This window comes from Glycine max, chromosome 6 (assembly GCF_000004515.6).
Source record: "Glycine max cultivar Williams 82 chromosome 6, Glycine_max_v4.0, whole genome shotgun sequence".
Lineage (NCBI taxonomy): Eukaryota > Viridiplantae > Streptophyta > Magnoliopsida > Fabales > Fabaceae > Glycine > Glycine max.
This window is the reverse complement of record NC_038242.2, coordinates 25,453,170-25,470,614: the sequence shown is the minus strand read 5'-3', so window position 1 is coordinate 25,470,614 and position 17,445 is coordinate 25,453,170. Positions and strand designations below refer to the sequence as shown.

The window sequence follows — 17,445 nt, the reverse complement described above, 5'->3', positions numbered from 1 at the left end:
CTTTAGCACGAGTTCGGTAAGGGCGCTGTAAAGTGTGTCCTTTTCTTTTTGATAACAATGATTAAGTTCATTTTATTTTATTTTATTTTATTTTTCAAGGAAAGAATGCAATGAGCAATGCAACCAATGAAAAGCATGGGTGCATGCGAATGATGTACAGTTGAAGTATTGCGAATTTTTACGCAGGATATGGGGTTGAATAAATTTAGATTTTTCAACATGGTTCATGACATCTTGGTCAAGGTGAAACTGGAAGTAACAAGGACATCAACAGTCCCAAATGTGTTTGGCAGTAGACGAAACAGTGATGTAACTCAATTCATCTTTTGCCCCAATTTTTGCAAGAGGGTACTTCCATACTTCAACTTGACTTGATGAACTTTTTTCGAAAAAGCATGAGCTTAGTTCAACCCTATAATCCAAGGAATGGCAATTATGATCGCCAATACTTCAACAACCTTTCATAGGGATGAATGACTTGGGCATACTTTAAGCTATGCATGGAAAATGTAATTATGAAATTGAGATGCCCGAAGAAACATTATTTCCTAGTTAACCATGCATTAGGTACCATGTTCACTCATTTTGTTTTTAAGTGAAACGGGTTTATGATCCCAACATGGTTGGCTCATGGTACCGAATATATGCAACCAAGAATGCATCATGAATTTTCATGCTTCCTTTTTTGTTTTTGTTTTGTAGAGAAAAATGCAAGGATCACGCATGAGCAAACATGAAAACAAAAGGTATGCAGTTTGTAGAACAAAAAGTATGTTGAACGCATATGCATGATGATGCAATGACTCATGCAAAATGTGATGTTGGAATATGATAACGGACAAATGCAGGAACGATATGTTCATTATGATACCATGAAGAGATGCTTATGTGATGCATGATATGCATGCGTGCTAAAGATAAAATGCGGGAGTGATTTGATTCGCACTGATCTTTGGAGTAAAAACGTGGGATAAACTCATTTTGTTCAAAAAGTTATAACAAGTCAAGATCTGAGCGACAATACAAACTTCCTAGCGGTTTCTAATCATATGGTCCATTAAGTCTATCATATGCTGACAGTACCTGAGAAGTCCGTGGATCTCCTCGGAGGCGGTGTAGGTGTCCGCCATTGCTTTGGCCTTGGCTAGCAATCGGGGAAGTTCTTGACTCCTGTTCAAAGTAAGAGCAAATTGGTCCACTGATGTGGCATCATTTTCTTCTATTTTCTAAACCCTTTTTGCACCATTTTAATTATTGATTGGTCTTAATTGTCAATTAATTAGGCAGTTTTATTATTTGGGCTCATTTAGCTAATTTGATGTTTTTAATCTAATTTCAGGAATTAATGAAACATTGGGCTTAATCCGGATTTTGGTTGTGGACTTGAAGAGGGCAAATAAAGCAGCGCTTACCTTAGTTAATTTCTAATTAGGAAATTTCGCAATTTTACTTTATGTTGTTCAGTGTTTATTTCGTTTTGGGCCAGAGTATTGTAATAGGGTCCAGTGACTCTGAGTGACTCTTTTTAAATAGCTGCCTTGGGATTCATGCAGGGCATTCTATTCTGTTATGCTATTCATTATTCAGAGCTTTGTTTTAGGGTTTTTCGTTTTTCTGTTTTGCTGCTTCTGAGTTCGTAATGCAATTTTACGTTTTCTGCTTCTAATTACAATTTCGTTCTTGCTTCTTCTTTTACTCTCATTTACGTTTCTGTTCCATTTTACATTTCTGTTCGTTTACGTTTTTGTTCATTTACGTTTCCGTTCATTTACGTTTCTGCTTCATGTTTCAATTGCGTTTTCTGTTTGAATCCATGGAAGGCAAGATTTTCTGGTGTTGTTTCCTTTTGAGGACGAAGCCCAACTCTCTTTGAGGTTTCGCTTGTAATGTGGTTTCCTGGCCGTTTTCCCTTCACCAGTTATCCCAATTTCGTGAATATTAATCAGTGCACGCTTCGTGTTCGATTAATTGCCTCTAAGCCTAACTTGTGTTCATGCTTAATGGACGAAGGGCTAACTGGTGTATGTGGTGCCTAATCACGTATTGAAAACCCTAAGTTGATTTTCGCTTAGTAAATTGAAATAGGGTTGGATTAAGTGGTTGACTGTTAGGGACGAATTCTCCATAACCCAGGATAAGAGAGTGGCTTCTGAATCAAAGGAAACAACCTGTTTTTAATATTAGTAGTTTCGTATTCCATTTTATTTGTTCTGCTCTTTAATTACCAAACAACCAAACACCCCCCCCCATCGTTACTGTTACTGCAAGCATATTATGAACATTTGGCTTGTCACTGCTCGTTGGGAAACGACCTAGGATCACTTCCTAGTTACTGCATTTTCATGTTTATTTGATTCGGGTATGGCCTCGATTAAATTGGGCGCCGTTGCCGGGGAGCAGTGTCCAAAGGTTCATAATAGCTAGCTAGTGCTGTGTGTTTAATCCTTTCGTGTTTTATGTTTAATTGTTAGCATTGTGTTAGTATGTGTGTTAGTATTGATTAGTGTCCTGGTATTTTGTTTAATGTGTGTTCTGTTTCAGTTTTACCATTAAGCGTTTCCCCTGTTTCAGTCTTAGGTGTTTTGCTGTGAAGATTGTGCTTGAAAACAGAGTAGTAGTAGAAATCAATTAGAGACGGATTTTAGCGACCACCTATGCTGAATTAATTGGGATTTTTTTTTTAGTAGCTAGGGTTGTTATTTTTGGCTGAATTTTTTTGTGGTAACTTCTTTTAATCCATATTTTGTGGGAAAAATAGCTAGAGCCTTTAGTTTGGTCAGATTTGAAAGTTCCAAAAAACTAGCAAATTTTGTGTTTGTCAAAACTTCAAACGGCCATAACTTTTGCTCCGGTTATCAGAATCGCAATTATTATATATGCATTTGGGAAGAAAAAAATTTCCTACGCCGTGGCAGCCGGACCATGGCCGGCTGAGGTCTCCATCGTCCAAAAAAAGCGATTCTGTCAAAAGTTTTTTATTTTTCAAGTTTTATTCACTTATTTTTCTTAACCTACCAATTTTAGCTTTCATAGTTAGACTTTGAATTTTTGTCTGAAATTTTTTGTGCTATCTTCTCATCATTTTATAAGGTTGCTCACAAAATTTCAAGTCATTTGGATATCATTTGAGGGTAGCTGTAGTTCAAACCTACACCTTTATTTACATGACAAGGTAACTAGTTGTGTGCATGCTGAATGTAGTGTATGACTAGAGGCAATTCATCTGACTTACAACCCTTTGATCCTGAGATAGATAGGACATTTCATAGATTAGTTAGGCATCATTTTATACCTTTTGATCATTCTGAGCATTCCATAACTGGTGAATCTGTGCATTCTGTTATTGGTGATTTTGAACATCCTGATCTTGAGCATTATAATTTTGAGCATTCTGATTCTGAGCATTCTGATTTTGCACATTCTGAGAACATGGCACAACCTCCACCTCGTGAGAGGACTCTAAGGGAAATGGCTGCACCTGATTTCACCTATGAAAGCTTGTGCATCCAATACCCTGATGAGGATGTCCCATATGTTCTTAAGACTGGACTGATTCATTTGCTTCCAAAGTTTCATGGCCTTGCAGGTGAAGACCCGCACAAACATTTGAAAGAATTTCACATTGTCTGCTCCACCATGAAACCCCCAGATGTCCAAGAGGATCACATATTTCTGAAGGCTTTTCCTCATTCATTAGAGGGAGTGGCAAAGGACTGGCTGTATTACCTTGCTCCAAGGTCCATCACGAGCTGGGATGACCTTTAGAGAGTATTCTTAGAAAAAATTTTCCCTGCTTCCAGGACCACAGCCATCAGGAAGGATATCTCAGGTATTAGACAACTCAGTGGAGAGAGCCTGTATGAGTACTGGGAGAGATTTAAGAAACTATGTGCCAGTTGCCCCCACCATCAGATTTCAGAACAGCTTCTTCTCCAATATTTTTATGAAGGACTCAGTAATATGGAGAGAAGTATGATAGATGCTGCCAGTGGTGGAGCCCTTGGAGACATGACTCCTGCTGAAGCCAGAAATTTAATTGAGAAGATGGCCTCCAACTCCCAGTAGTTTAGCGCCAGAAATGATGCCATAGTCATTAGAGGAGTGCATGAGGTAGCTAGAAACCCATCTGCATCATCTGAAACTAAGAAGCTTGAAGGCAAACTGGATGCGTTGGTCAACTTGGTAACCCAGCTGGCCTTGAATCAGAAATCTGTACCTGTCGCAAGGGTTTGTGGTTTGTGCTCCTCTGCTGACCACCATACAGACCTTTGCCCTTCCATGCAGCAACCTAGAGCAATTGAGCAGCCTGAAGCTTATGCAGCAAATATATACAATAGACCTCCTCAACCTCAGCAGCAAAATCAACCACAGCAGAGCAATTATGACCTTTCCAGCAACAGATACAACCCTGGATGGAGGAATCACCCTAACCTCAGATGGTCCAGCCCTCAGCAACAACAACAGCAGCCTGCTCCTTCCTTCCAAAATGCTGCTGGCCCAAGCAAACCATACATTCCTCCACCAATCCAACAACAGCAACAACCCCAGAAACAGCCAACAGTTGAGGCCCCTCCACAACCTTCCCTCGAAGAACTTGTGAGGCAAATGACTATGCAGAACATGCAGTTTCAGCAAGAGACCAGAGCCTCCATTCAGAGCTTAACCAATCAGATGGGACAATTGGCTACCCAATTGAATCAACAACAGTCCCAGAATTCTGACAAGCTGCCTTCTCAAGCTGTCCAAAATCCCAAAAATGTTAGTGCCATTTCATTGAGGTCGGGAAAGCAATGTCAAGGACCTCAACCCGTAGCACTGTCCTCATCTGCAAATGAGCCTGCCAAACTTCACTCTATTCCAGAAAAAGGTGATGACAAAAATTTACCTAACAATTTCTGTGCAGGTGAATCTTCTTCCACAGGTAATTCTGATTTGCAGAAGCAGCACATTCCCCCTCTTCCATTCCCTCCAAGAGCAGTTTCCAACAAAAAAATGGAAGAGGCAGAGAAAGAGATCTTGGAAACGTTTAGAAAAGTAGAGGTAAACATACCTCTGTTGGATGCAATAAAGCAAATTCCAAGATATGCCAAATTCTTGAAGGAGCTGTGCACTAATAAGCGGAAGCTTAAAGGAAGTGAACGAATTAGCATGGGCAGAAATGTCTCCGCATTGATTGGTAAATCTGTTCCTCAAATTCCTGAAAAATGCAAAGATCTAGGTACATTCAGCATACCTTGTATCATAGGGAATAGTAAGTTTGACAATGCCATGCTAGATTTAGGAGCTTCTATTAGTGTTATGCCTCTGTCTATTTTTAATTCTCTATCTCTAGGCCCCTTGCAGTCAACTGATGTGGTAATTCATTTAGCTAATAGAAGTGTTGCCTACCCTGTTGGTTTCATAGAAGATGTCTTAGTTAGAGTTGGTGAACTGATTTTCCCTGTTGATTTTTATATCTTGAATATGGAAGATGGATTTTCTCAAGGATCAGTTCCCATCATTCTAGGCAGACCCTTTATGAAAACTGCTAGAACTAAGATAGATGTTTATGCAGGCACACTGTCTATGGAATTTGGTGACATAACTGTTCATTTTAATATTCTGGATGCTATGAAATACCCATCTGAAGATCTTTCTGTATTTCGTGCTGAAATAATTGACCATGTTGTTGATGAATACATGACTGATCTTTATTCTAATCTGCATGCCTCTCATTCTTCATGCATTGAGTCTGAAATTGTACTTGATCATATGTCTGAATTTGATGCTGAGAGTGAATCTGAGAGTGATATTGATTGCATGCCTGGTGGTGGTGTTTTACCTCTTGAGATTGATTTTATAGAGTCAGATAGGACTAACCATGTTTCAGGAAGTACACATACCTCTGACTTTCTTTATGAGGTAAAGGCTGAGAAACCATCTCCTTCTACCACTGTCCAGCCGACCACACCAGAATTGAAGCCTCTGCCATCAAATTTAAAATACGCTTACTTGGATGATAGCCAGAGTTTTCCAGTGATTATATCTGCCTCCCTTGCTGATGAGCAAGAGGAGAAGTTGTTGTCGGTTCTCAAGAAGCATAAGAAGACTATAGGCTGGACCCTGGCGGACATTTCTGGTATTAGCCCATCCACATGTATGCATCGAATAAATTTAGAGGATGGAGCTAAACCAGTAAGATAGCCACAGAGAAGACTCAACCCGGTGATTCTTGATGTAGTAAAGAAGGAGATAACCAAGCTTTTGCAAGCTGGAATCATTTATCCTATCTCCGACAGCCAATGGGTGAGTCCCGTCCAGGTAGTCCCGAAAAAGACTGGCCTCACAGTGATCAGAAATGAGAAGGAGGAGCTGATTCCTACTCGGGTGCAGAACAGTTGGAGAGTCTGCATTGACTATAGGAGGCTGAACCAGGTTACCAAAAAGGACCATTTTCCCCTGCCATTCATTGACCAGATGCTTGAACGCCTGGCAGGTAAATCCCACTACTGTTTCCTTGATGGTTTTTCTGGTTATATGCAAATTACTATTGCTCTTGAGGATCAGGAAAAGACCACATTCACCTGCCCCTTCGACACTTTTGCTTATAGGAGGATGCCTTTCGGCCTGTGCAATGCCCCTGGTACCTTCCAGCGGTGCATGATTAGTATTTTCAGTGATTTTTTAGAAAATTGCATAGAGGTGTTTATGGATGATTTCACTGTATATGGATCCTCTTTTGATGGTTGTTTGAATAGTTTGGAAAAAGTTTTGAATAGATGCACTGAAACTAACCTTGTTCTAAATTTTGAAAAATGTCATTTTATGGTTGAGCAAGGTATAGTTTTAGGCCACATTATTTCCAATAAGGGCATTGAAGTAGATCCTGCAAAAATTTCTGTTATTTCACAATTGCCTTACCCCTCTTGTGTGCGAGAGGTGCGATCTTTTCTTGGTCATGCAGGATTCTACAGGCGCTTTATAAGGGATTTTAGCAAAGTAGCCCTTCCACTGTCCAACTTGTTGCAAAAGGAGGTGGAGTTTGACTTTAATGACAGATGCAAAGAGGCTTTTGATTGCCTCAAAAGAGCGTTGACTACCACCCCCATCATCCAGGCACCCGATTGGACAGCCCCTTTTGAGCTTATGTGTGATGCATCAAATTATGCATTGGGGGCTGTCCTTGCTCAGAAAATTGATAAATTGCCCAGGGTGATATATTATGCTTCTAGGACTTTAGATGCTGCCCAAGCAAATTATACTACTACTGAGAAAGAGCTTCTAACCATAGTTTTTGCTCTTGAAAAATTTCGATCTTATTTGCTTGGTACTCGCATTATTGTTTATACTGACCATGCAGCTCTAAAGTACTTGTTGAAGAAGGCTGATTCTAAGCCTAGGTTGATCCGATGGATGCTCTGGCTCCAAGAGTTTGACTTGGAGATCCGTGATAGGAGCGGAGCACAAAATCTAGTTGCTGATCATTTGAGTCGGATCGAACGTGTCTCTGATGCAGATTCACCTATTCGGGATGATTTCCCGGATGATCATTTGTATATATTGTATAGTATTTCTGACTCTCTTTCTACTCCCTGGTTTGCTAACATTGTCAATTATTTAGTTGCCTCTGTTTTTCCTCCCTTAGCATCTAAGGCCCAAAAAGATAAGATTAAAAGTGATGCTAAGCATTTTATTTGGGATGACCCCTACTTGTGGAAATTGTGCAGTGATCAGGTCATTAGACGGTGCATTCCAGATCATGAGACTGACTCAGTCCTGCAGTTCTGTCATTCTTCCGCACCGAGAGGTCATCTGGGTGTTCAAAGGACAGCTCGCAAAGTGCTTGATTGTGGTTTTTATTGGCCCACCATCTTTAAAGTTGCGTGGAAGATCTGCAGCACTTGTGAGCAGTGTCAGAGAGGAGGAAGTACACTTACATGGCGACAACAAATGCCTCAGCAACCTATGCTATTCTGTGAGGTGTTTGATGTCTGGGGTATAGATTTCATGGGTCCTTTTCGTGTCTCTTTTGGTTATGTTTACATTCTCCTTGCAGTTGATTATGTTTCAAAATGGGTGGAAGCCAAGCCCACTAGAACTAATGATGCTAAAGTTGTCGCAGACTTTGTCAGGTCTAATCTGTTTTGCAGGTTTGGAGTACCTAAAGCAATTGTTAGTGATCAAGGAACCCATTTTTGCAACAGGACAATGCATTCCCTGCTTAAAAAGTACGGGGTGGTACACAGGGTATCCACACCATACCACCCCCAGACCAATGGTCAGGCAGAAATTTCTAACCGAGAAATCAAGCAAATTTTAGAGAAGATTGTGCAGCCAAGCAGGAAAGATTGGAGTACCAGGCTTGATGATGCTCTCTGGGCACATCGGACTGCCTACAAAGCACCCATAGGAATGTCTCCTTATCGGGTTGTCTTTGGAAAGGCATGTCATCTTCCAGTAGAAATTGAGCACAAAGCTTACTGGGCAGTGAAGACTTGCAACTTCTCTATGGATCAAGCTGGTGAGGAAAGAAAGTTGCAACTAAGTGAGTTAGATGAAATCCGCCTAGAAGCCTACGAGAATGCCAAGTTCTACAAAGAAAAGACCAAGAAGTTCCATGATAGCATGATAGTTAAAAAAGACTTCGTGGTTGGGCAAAAAGTGTTATTGTATAATTCTAGGCTTGGACTCATGAGTGGTAAGTTGAGGTCTAAGTGGATTGGTCCTTTTGTTGTTACTAATGTTTTTCCTTATGGTACAGTTGAGATCAAAAGCGACTCCACAAACAAGAGCTTCAAGGTCAATGGACATCGACTTAAGCCATTCCTCACGAACCCTTCTTTAGTGGACGTAGTGGTGGAAGAGACTTCCTTACTCCACCCTACTCTTCCTCCACCATGACTTAGGGAGTTTTTCTTTTCCTATCTCCTTCTTTGCTTTTATTACACTTGTCCGATTCTCTTTGATGATTTAATTGTTTTTAATCTTTTAATTGTGCTACATTGAGGACAATGTGTTGTTTAAGTATGGGGGGGAGTGTTCTTTGGTTTTGCTAGTTTTGTTGGTTTTGTTAATTTGTTAGTTGTGTTAATTTGTTAATGTTGTTAGTTTCGTCGGATTTTCAGTTTAACATTTTGGGTCAATTTCATGTGCACGTACGAATTTGCATGTTTTTCTTTGAATTACAGGATATGTTCAAGAAATGGGTAATTGTTTTGAAAATAAAAGTTCTTGACATTTTGTGACTTGAAATCCTTGATTCTTCTCTACATGTCATGATAGTTTTGAAAGCTCAATTTGAAAGTGATGATTTTACCTTTGTGAGAATTTGAGCCATCCATCATTATAATCATTTGGTGTGTTTTGCCCCATTGATTGCTTGCACAATAGCCTTGGCTTGATTCTTGTTGATGCATCCTAATTCACATGCATATTTGGAAATGATTAAGGCAATGTTGTTCTTATAAGCTTCTAGCCAAATGGACTTACCTTGAATTAATTCCTTTGATAGCCCTTTTGAGCCTTGTTTCCCTTTCCTTGTTTTGAAGCTCACTACAAGCCTTAAGTGAAAAACCATGATATTACCATATCCTTAAGGAATTTTGGAGCTTTGGAATTGTTTTGGGAATAAGTGTGGGGGGTTTTTGTTTCATTGGACAACTTGTTTTGTTGGCTATGCTTCATGATGTATTTTGGGCCATACTTGATGTACATTGTATATTGGTTAAATGTTGGACATGCTGAATGAAATGTTGTTTCTCAAAGGCTAAAGAGTAAAAAAAAAAAAAAATTGAAAAAAAAAATTCGAAAAAAAAAAGAAAAAGAAAAGCAATAAAGTTGAGTGAATAAGATCTTAAATGGCACAAGAATGATGAAACTCTTGGTTCTACTCTTCATGTTTAATTTTTATCTTTACTTCTTTTTATTTTTTTAATATGCACTTATTCCCCTTTGCTCCTCTATTCCTTTGGGATTTAGCCACTTATTCCATATTTCTCCATACCTTGTCCTTGGCCCCATTACAACCTTAAAAGACCTTTTGATCCTCATGTGCTTGTGTTTATGGGTTGATTGTCAATTTTAGAATCTTGCCAAGTTTATGTGGTGTTTGCTTTCATGGGTGCTTTGAGGGTAAATAGTAGCCTAGACACTTGAGAGATAGAGTGTATATCTTGTGAGGCTTTATCACTTTTCATTCTTGAGCTGATTAACTATTTTGCCATGATTGGGTTGCTTGGATGATTTTCATGAATGTCTTGACCTTTTGGATCTCCTTATGTTAGATGTTACCCATTCCTTTCATTCCTTGATGTTCATTGAGAAATATGTGAATGTTTTTGTTTGTCTCCCTTTCATATCCTTGGATTTTGTTCTTTGTTTCATTTTGCCCAGGAGTGCAAAAGGCTAAGTATGGGGGGTTTTGATGTGGCATCATTTTCTTCTATTTTCTAAACCCTTTTTGCACCATTTTAATTATTGATTGGTCTTAATTGTCAATTAATTAGGCAGTTTTATTATTTGGGCTCATTTAGCTAATTTGATGCTTTTAATCTAATTTCAGGAATTAATGAAACATTGGGCTTAATCCGGATTTTGGTTGTGGACTTGAAGAGGGCAAATAAAGCAGCGCTTACCTTAGTTAATTTCTAATTAGGAAATTTCGCAATTTTATTTTATGTTGTTCAGTGTTTATTTCGTTTTGGGCCAGAGTATTGTAATAGGGCCCAGTGACTCTGAGTGACTCTTTTTAAATAGCTGCCTTGGGATTCGTGCAGGGCATTCTATTCTGTTATGCTATTCATTATTCAGAGCTTTGTTTTAGGGTTTTTCGTTTTTCTGTTTTGCTGCTTCTGAGTTCGTAATGCAATTTTACGTTTTCTGCTTCTAATTACAATTTCGTTCTTGCTTCTTCTTTTACTCTCATTTACGTTTCTGTTCCATTTTACATTTTTGTTCGTTTACGTTTCTGTTCATTTACGTTTCCGTTCATTTACGTTTCTGCTTCATGTTTCAATTGCGTTTTCTGTTTGAATCCATGGAAGGCTAGATTTTCTGGTGTTGTTTCCTTTTGAGGACGAAGCCCAACTCTCTTTGAGGTTTCGCTTGTAATGTGGTTTCCTGGCAGTTTTCCCTTCACCAGTTATCCCAATATCGTGAATATTAATCAGTGCACGCTTCGTGTTCGATTAATTGCCTCTGAGCCTAACTTGTGTTCATGCTTAATGGACGAAGGGCTAACTGGTGTATGTGGTGCCTAATCACGTATTGAAAACCCTAAGTTGATTTTCGCTTAGTAAATTGAAATAGGGTTGGATTAAGTGGTTGACTGTTAGGGATGAATTCTCCATAACCCAGGATAAGAGAGTGGCTTCTGAATCAGAGGAAACAACCTGTTTTTAATATTAGTAGTTTCGTATTCCATTTTATTTGTTCTGCTCTTTAATTACCAAACAACCAACCCCCCCCCCCCCCCCATCGTTACTGTTACTGCAAGCATATTATGAACATTTGGCTTGTCACTGCTCGTTGGGAAACGACCTAGGATCACTTCCTAGTTACTGCATTTTCATGTTTATTTGATTCGGGTACGGCCTCGATTATCCACCCACATTGTTGCCTCTTGGTGCAATGAATCAATTACCCTTTCCCTTCCTTCCCTTTCTGCTGATATCTTGGCGTACTCATCCTCTAGCCTTTGCTCGTGAGTCGCTGCTAGATTTATCTTCTCTTTGCACTCATCGATGATGGCCCACATATTCCCTTCAGTCTCGCTTAACTGTTGGGACAAATTTCTTTTCGACCTAAGGCAAGCCTTTAGCTCGTCCTTCAAGATCATGCCTTTGACCCGTGATGATTCCTTTCACCTCTTCGGAGCTTGAGCTCACTATTGCTGCCCTATAAAGCCCCTCAAAACTTTGTTTTGGTCGTGTTCTTCCTTTTGGGCCTTCTTGGTTTCTCGTTCCAAGGCTTTAGCGGTGGCCATATTGACGTCCCTTAGTTCATCATACTCTCTTCAGACTTTGATGGCTATGGACTTGAACTTCTCTTTGACTACCCGGGCTCTCTCAAGCTCTGCCTTTAGGGCTTGTACCTCATCACTTTCTTCCAAAGCTTTAACCTCATTGTCTCTCACAGTCTTTAGATTTGGGAGCCAATCCAATCCTTGTGTCCGGACTCTCAGCCACTTATGATAGCCGCTGATGATCCCATTACTGCTTCCCCTAAGCTCTCTGTCCTTTCTTCACACCGCATCACATGCCTTGCGAACTCCTTGGAGTACCTTTGCATTGGGGTCACTGAAACCCCGTGTAATGAAAGGCGTGATGCTTTCGTATAATGGCGCTCCTCTCATGGGGTAGCCAAGCTGTCTTATAACGAGGACAGGATTATAATTTATACAACCCCTTGTTCCCATTAAGGGAACATTTGGAAATCCTTCGCATGAAGATAGAATCCTGATTCTTCCTTCCTTCTAGCGAGGGAACCAATTAACAGACGCCCCTCTATGCTAGCCAAGAGTTGGTCCTAATTAGTCTTTCTTTTTTCGACGCACGAGCGATGACCTTGTAGCAGATAGATGGGCCTACCTTCTTGGAGAAAAAGGTGCGAAACCAGCCACACATAGAGAGTCGGTGTACAACAAACAATTCTTGCGCCGCTCTTTTCACATCTTTGGTCGAACATGTCATGCATGGCCAAAATGGCGATGACCGGGCTTTCCTTGCCATGATGAAAGGCGAGGAAAGCGTCAATCGCTGCTAGGTCCACTAACCCTTCCATATTTGGAAAGAGGACACCTCCAAAGATCAAAAGCGCCAAGATGTCAATAAAAGAAGCCCATTCGCCTTGATTTTGCCAAGGCCTTTGCCCTTTCCTCCAAACACTTCCTTGGTACTCCGACTACTCCATTTCTATTTTGCTTTACACGGTCCAACTCTTGTGCTGAGATTTTCACTACCTTGGAAACTCTTGTCGTGGAGGGATAGAACCCAGAGAAAAGATATGGCTTCCTTCCTCCCAGTGGGCATCCCAGGATTTCTTCAAACTCTTTCACAGTCGGCACTAGCTGGAAGTCCTCAAATGTGAAGCACCTTAGGGGCTGGTCATAATACTGGGAAAGGGACGCAATCGGTTCCATGGAGACGTCTACCCTAGCTAGGTCCCAAATCTTACCATAGGCTTTGCGGAAGGCTTGCCGTTGAAGTTGACCCATTAATTGCCCCAACTCTCGTAAACTAGTGACCTCTAAGCTCTTGATTTTGACTTGATAGAACCTCTTTTTAAGCGAAAGCTTTTGACTTGATCCCATGTTTTACTAAAGTGAAATAAAATCTAGTGCGAATCAAAACTCCGACATCTATCATAGGTGGAATGGATGAATGCATGAAGAAATGCATATGACACAGATGCAATTTACGAATACGGGAGCCCGAGAAACTGTCTCCTTCTTAGATACAACGTCTAGGGGTAGCAAAGTGCCCCAACGTATGTATTTAAAACGGTGACACGGACCCTTCATTGGTTTTTTTACAGAGGGGATCAAGACAGAACCCATGTGCGATGCATATGCGAAAGGCGCAACACGGGAATGTACATAGTATGACAATACTTACTGAATATAAGCAAAAGGGTATATGACACTTATGCATGGCAGTGTGAAAAATGGCACGTAGCGTGTTTGCTCCGTGCCCCTATTTAAGGAACCTATAAGGGAGAGAGCTAACTAGGCTTTTAGTAATAACCCCCAAGGTAGTCATATCTCTCTTGATGGTTTCTAGAGGTATCATCCCCTTCGAAGAACATACTGCAGCAGTAGGGACTACTAGCAACAATATGTTTTCAAAGAGAAAAACTCTAGATGAGGGTTCACTGTAATCAAGCAAGTCGGAGACCTAGCATGATCACGGATTCACCTCCACTCCTTATGTTCCCACGAACCTGGGTATAGGGCCCTTTTTCAACTCACCGTGTGTGCAAATAGTGTTAGTGTTTGTGTGCATCAAATGAATAAATATTTACCTCAAGCATACAAAAAATGCACTAAAAGCATCAAAGAGTTATATATACAAGAACATAATGAAGGAAAACCAACAAAGGAGTAAGTCATGGTAAAACATTGCACAAGATTAAATGGCCTAACTCTCTAAAAACAGTCCCCAGTGGAGTCTCCAACTGTCGCAACCTACCCTTCGGCGGGAGGGCGACGCGTGACTCGCGGGATGCGTGTTCCACGAAAGGAATACGCGCGGAGTCGCCACCAACGTTTATTTGAGGAAAACGTCAGGAAAACCGGAAAAGACGCGATCTACGAACTTTTAAGTGAAAGGCTCGGAAGTTGTATTTATGCACGGGGAAGGTATTAGCACCCCACACGTCCGTCACAAGGGACGGCAGCCTTTAATCGAATGTGCAAACATGACTTTGATTTTTACGTTCCCTTTTATGTCCTTATATCCTTTATACCCTTTATATGTTTTTTCTATTTTTGTGGTCGACAAGGGTGTTTCCCTTTGCTCCTACGTATTCCTCAATCGGGATGAGAAAATCATACCTACGTAGTTCTTTTGGTGTGTGAATCAAGTGATTCTTTTTTACTTGAAAGGTGATCATTTTAAGGCGTTGGACCTTAAAAACAATCCATTTTACTTGGTAAGAAACGGAAATGATAAACTTTCAAAATCCTATTTTTGTGGACGAGCTTGACTAGGCGAGTTGATTTTAGCCTTTAGTTTCACTTTAGTTATTAGTCAATTCAATTAAGAATGAGAAATCCCAAAGAGAAAACGTCCGATTGATTTTCCGTTTTATTTTACTAAAAGATATATTTTTTTTTATTATTATATTATTATTTTACCTCTTTTTTGATTTCCAACGTGGTTACGGCACGACCGAACGGTCGAAATTCATTTTAATCGAAACTAACGGATACTACAATTCAAACGATCGGTGGAAATTTTTTTTTTATTAAACGAGAAATGACTTAAATAAATGGCTTAAGCACGTCAAAAGGGGGTATAAAAAGTAAATGAAAATGAGAATAAAAATACATGAAACAAAAGGTGGACCACCACGGGTACATAGAATGAATTAAAAAGCTTGGTTTGAGGTACTTACCCGTTGAAGACTGAAGAACGATGAAGAACGAATGAAGAACGTCGAAGAACGGTCGAAAACCTTCGTGAAATCACTCACGGAAACGTTACAGAAGCGCCTCGGCTTGGATTTTCTTCACGGAACTAATTTTCCTCAGCAAATTCGAAAGAGAGAGAAGTGCCAAAGGGGCTGAACCCTTTTCTACTTCACTTCTCAGCCTATTTATAGAAAATTGGGGGAGAAGCTTGCCACCCAGCTCGCCCAGGCGAGCAAGGTTGCTTCCTCCAGAAGCAACAACCTTCTGGAGGGCCCAAGTGGGCCTGGTTGCTATTTGCACCCCTATTTTTACTAAATACACCCCCTGTCCTTTTTTTTTGGTGATTCTTTTTTTCGTAAAGTTACGGAAACTTACGAATTTCGTAACGATACTTGTTTTCTTTCCGTAATGTTACGGAACCTTGCGGATTACATAATCATCCCCTTTTTTGACTTACGAAATGTTACGGAACCTCACTATTTGTGCAACGATGTTTCCTTTTGATTTCCGGCACGTCACGGAATTTCACAAATTGCCTAATGATGGGTGCCAAGCACCTCAAAATGACCAAACACAAGTTGCATGTCACCAAGCAAAGGTCCCCGGACGAAATTAGGGTATGACAGTACCCTAGAAATATAGGATTTTTCAGCCCTTGTATTTTAGGGCACCTAGACTAGTTTTTGTATTAAGGGTAGTTTTGTAATTTCACATGCACTAAGTGGATATTTGATGTGTGTGGTTGGAAATAAATTTAATTGAATTGGTAGAAGCCCAATCCAATTAAATTTTAGAGGGGGAGGTGAGCATTTGCTTACTACACCCCATTGCCACATCATATAGTCACACTTTGTGCATGTCCTTCATGCTTTTCATGCCTCATGACACCTAAGCACACTTAGTGGAGAATCTTGGAATTGATCTTGGATTACTGGGCTGAACCATAACTAAAATTCACTAATCATAATTAGTGAAATTTTGGCTCCAAAGTTTGGCTCCACAAATTCAATTTCAAATTCAAGTGAAATTTGAATTGGAATCCAATTTTGTGTGACACTTAGGCTATAAATAGAGGTCATGTGTGTGCATTTTTTTGAACTTTGATCATTTGAATATTAAACTTCAGATTTCAAAGCTCATTTAGAGCACAAAATTTCGTGCTCTTCTCTCCCTCTCCCTTCATTCATCACCTTCTTCCTCCAAGCTCTTATCCATGGCCTCCTATGGTTGTGAGCTTCTTCTAGACTCATCTTCTCCTTGAAGTGGCGTCTCATCTCTCTCTTCCTTTCTCCATTCCGCTACCATTCATCTTCCAAGAAGCAAAGGAATCCATTGATGAAGAAGATCCTAGGCCTACAAGCTCCAATGGAGCTTGCATAAAAAATTGAGGACCGTTTTGTAATTTTGTAATTTGAAATTTACTTACCTTCATTGCTTTCAAGTTTTGTAACAAAAAGGCCTTTCATTGGAAGTGTGTTGGGAGCCTCCAATAGGTTACCAAACTTCCATTTGTGTGTAATAATTTTAGGCAATTTTTCCTTAGGATAGTGAGTGTTTTGTTGGGAACCTTGAATATGGTCATCCAAACACTCTTAGGATTTGCCTAGTTTACATTTCTTGCTTACTTTCATAGCTTATTTCCTTTACCTTCCATTGTCAAACCGCCTAGATAGCTTTCCTTTTACCAATTAGTTTTTTTTTACCTTATCTTTCACACCTCTTTTAGTGTTTATTTTGGCTAGTTTCAACCATTGTTTCTTTTACCTTTTTGTTTTCAAACCTCCAACAAGAAAGAACCACAACTTAGGAACCAACATGAGTCATCATTCATCTAGTGTTAATGGCGAGGGTACTAGTCATAAGGATCCTTTATCTAGAATCTTAGATGAGTTGAGTTCCCTGAAGCTATGGAAAGAAAAATAAGAGAGAAAAGAAAAAGGAAAAAAAAGAGTGGAAGAAATAAGTCAAGAGGAAGAAAGAAGAAAAATAATAAATGAAATGAAAAGAGAAAAACATGCCTCTTATAGTAGTCATAACTCTTGCAAGAGCCTAAGTGAAGAACTTCATGACTATTACGAAGGAAGGCATAGGTCACATCTTAGACCTCACTCCCATAGAAGAGAAAAGGAAAGAAAGCCTCAAAAGGCTAACATTAACCTCTCATACTTCCATGGGAAGGACAATGTAGAGGCTAACTTAGATTGGGAAATAAGGGTAGAGCAACAACTTAAAAACAAGTCTACTTCAAAATCTTATAGCTCTCACTCTTATCCAAAGAAAGACCAAGGTCAAGGAATCTTAGGGGTGACACCTTCTAAGCCCAAAGATGATAAGGG

General features: G+C 39.9%; 1 non-coding gene across 1 annotated transcript; it reads right to left on the bottom strand.

The window, feature by feature from the left end:
• Nucleotides 1-3,807: 3,807 nt before the first annotated feature.
• Nucleotides 3,808-3,914, bottom strand: LOC113002068 (small nucleolar RNA R71). Its single transcript, XR_003267596.1, has one exon. It is a non-coding gene; the product is annotated as a small nucleolar RNA R71 (small nucleolar RNA).
• Nucleotides 3,915-17,445: the final 13,531 nt, after the last annotated feature.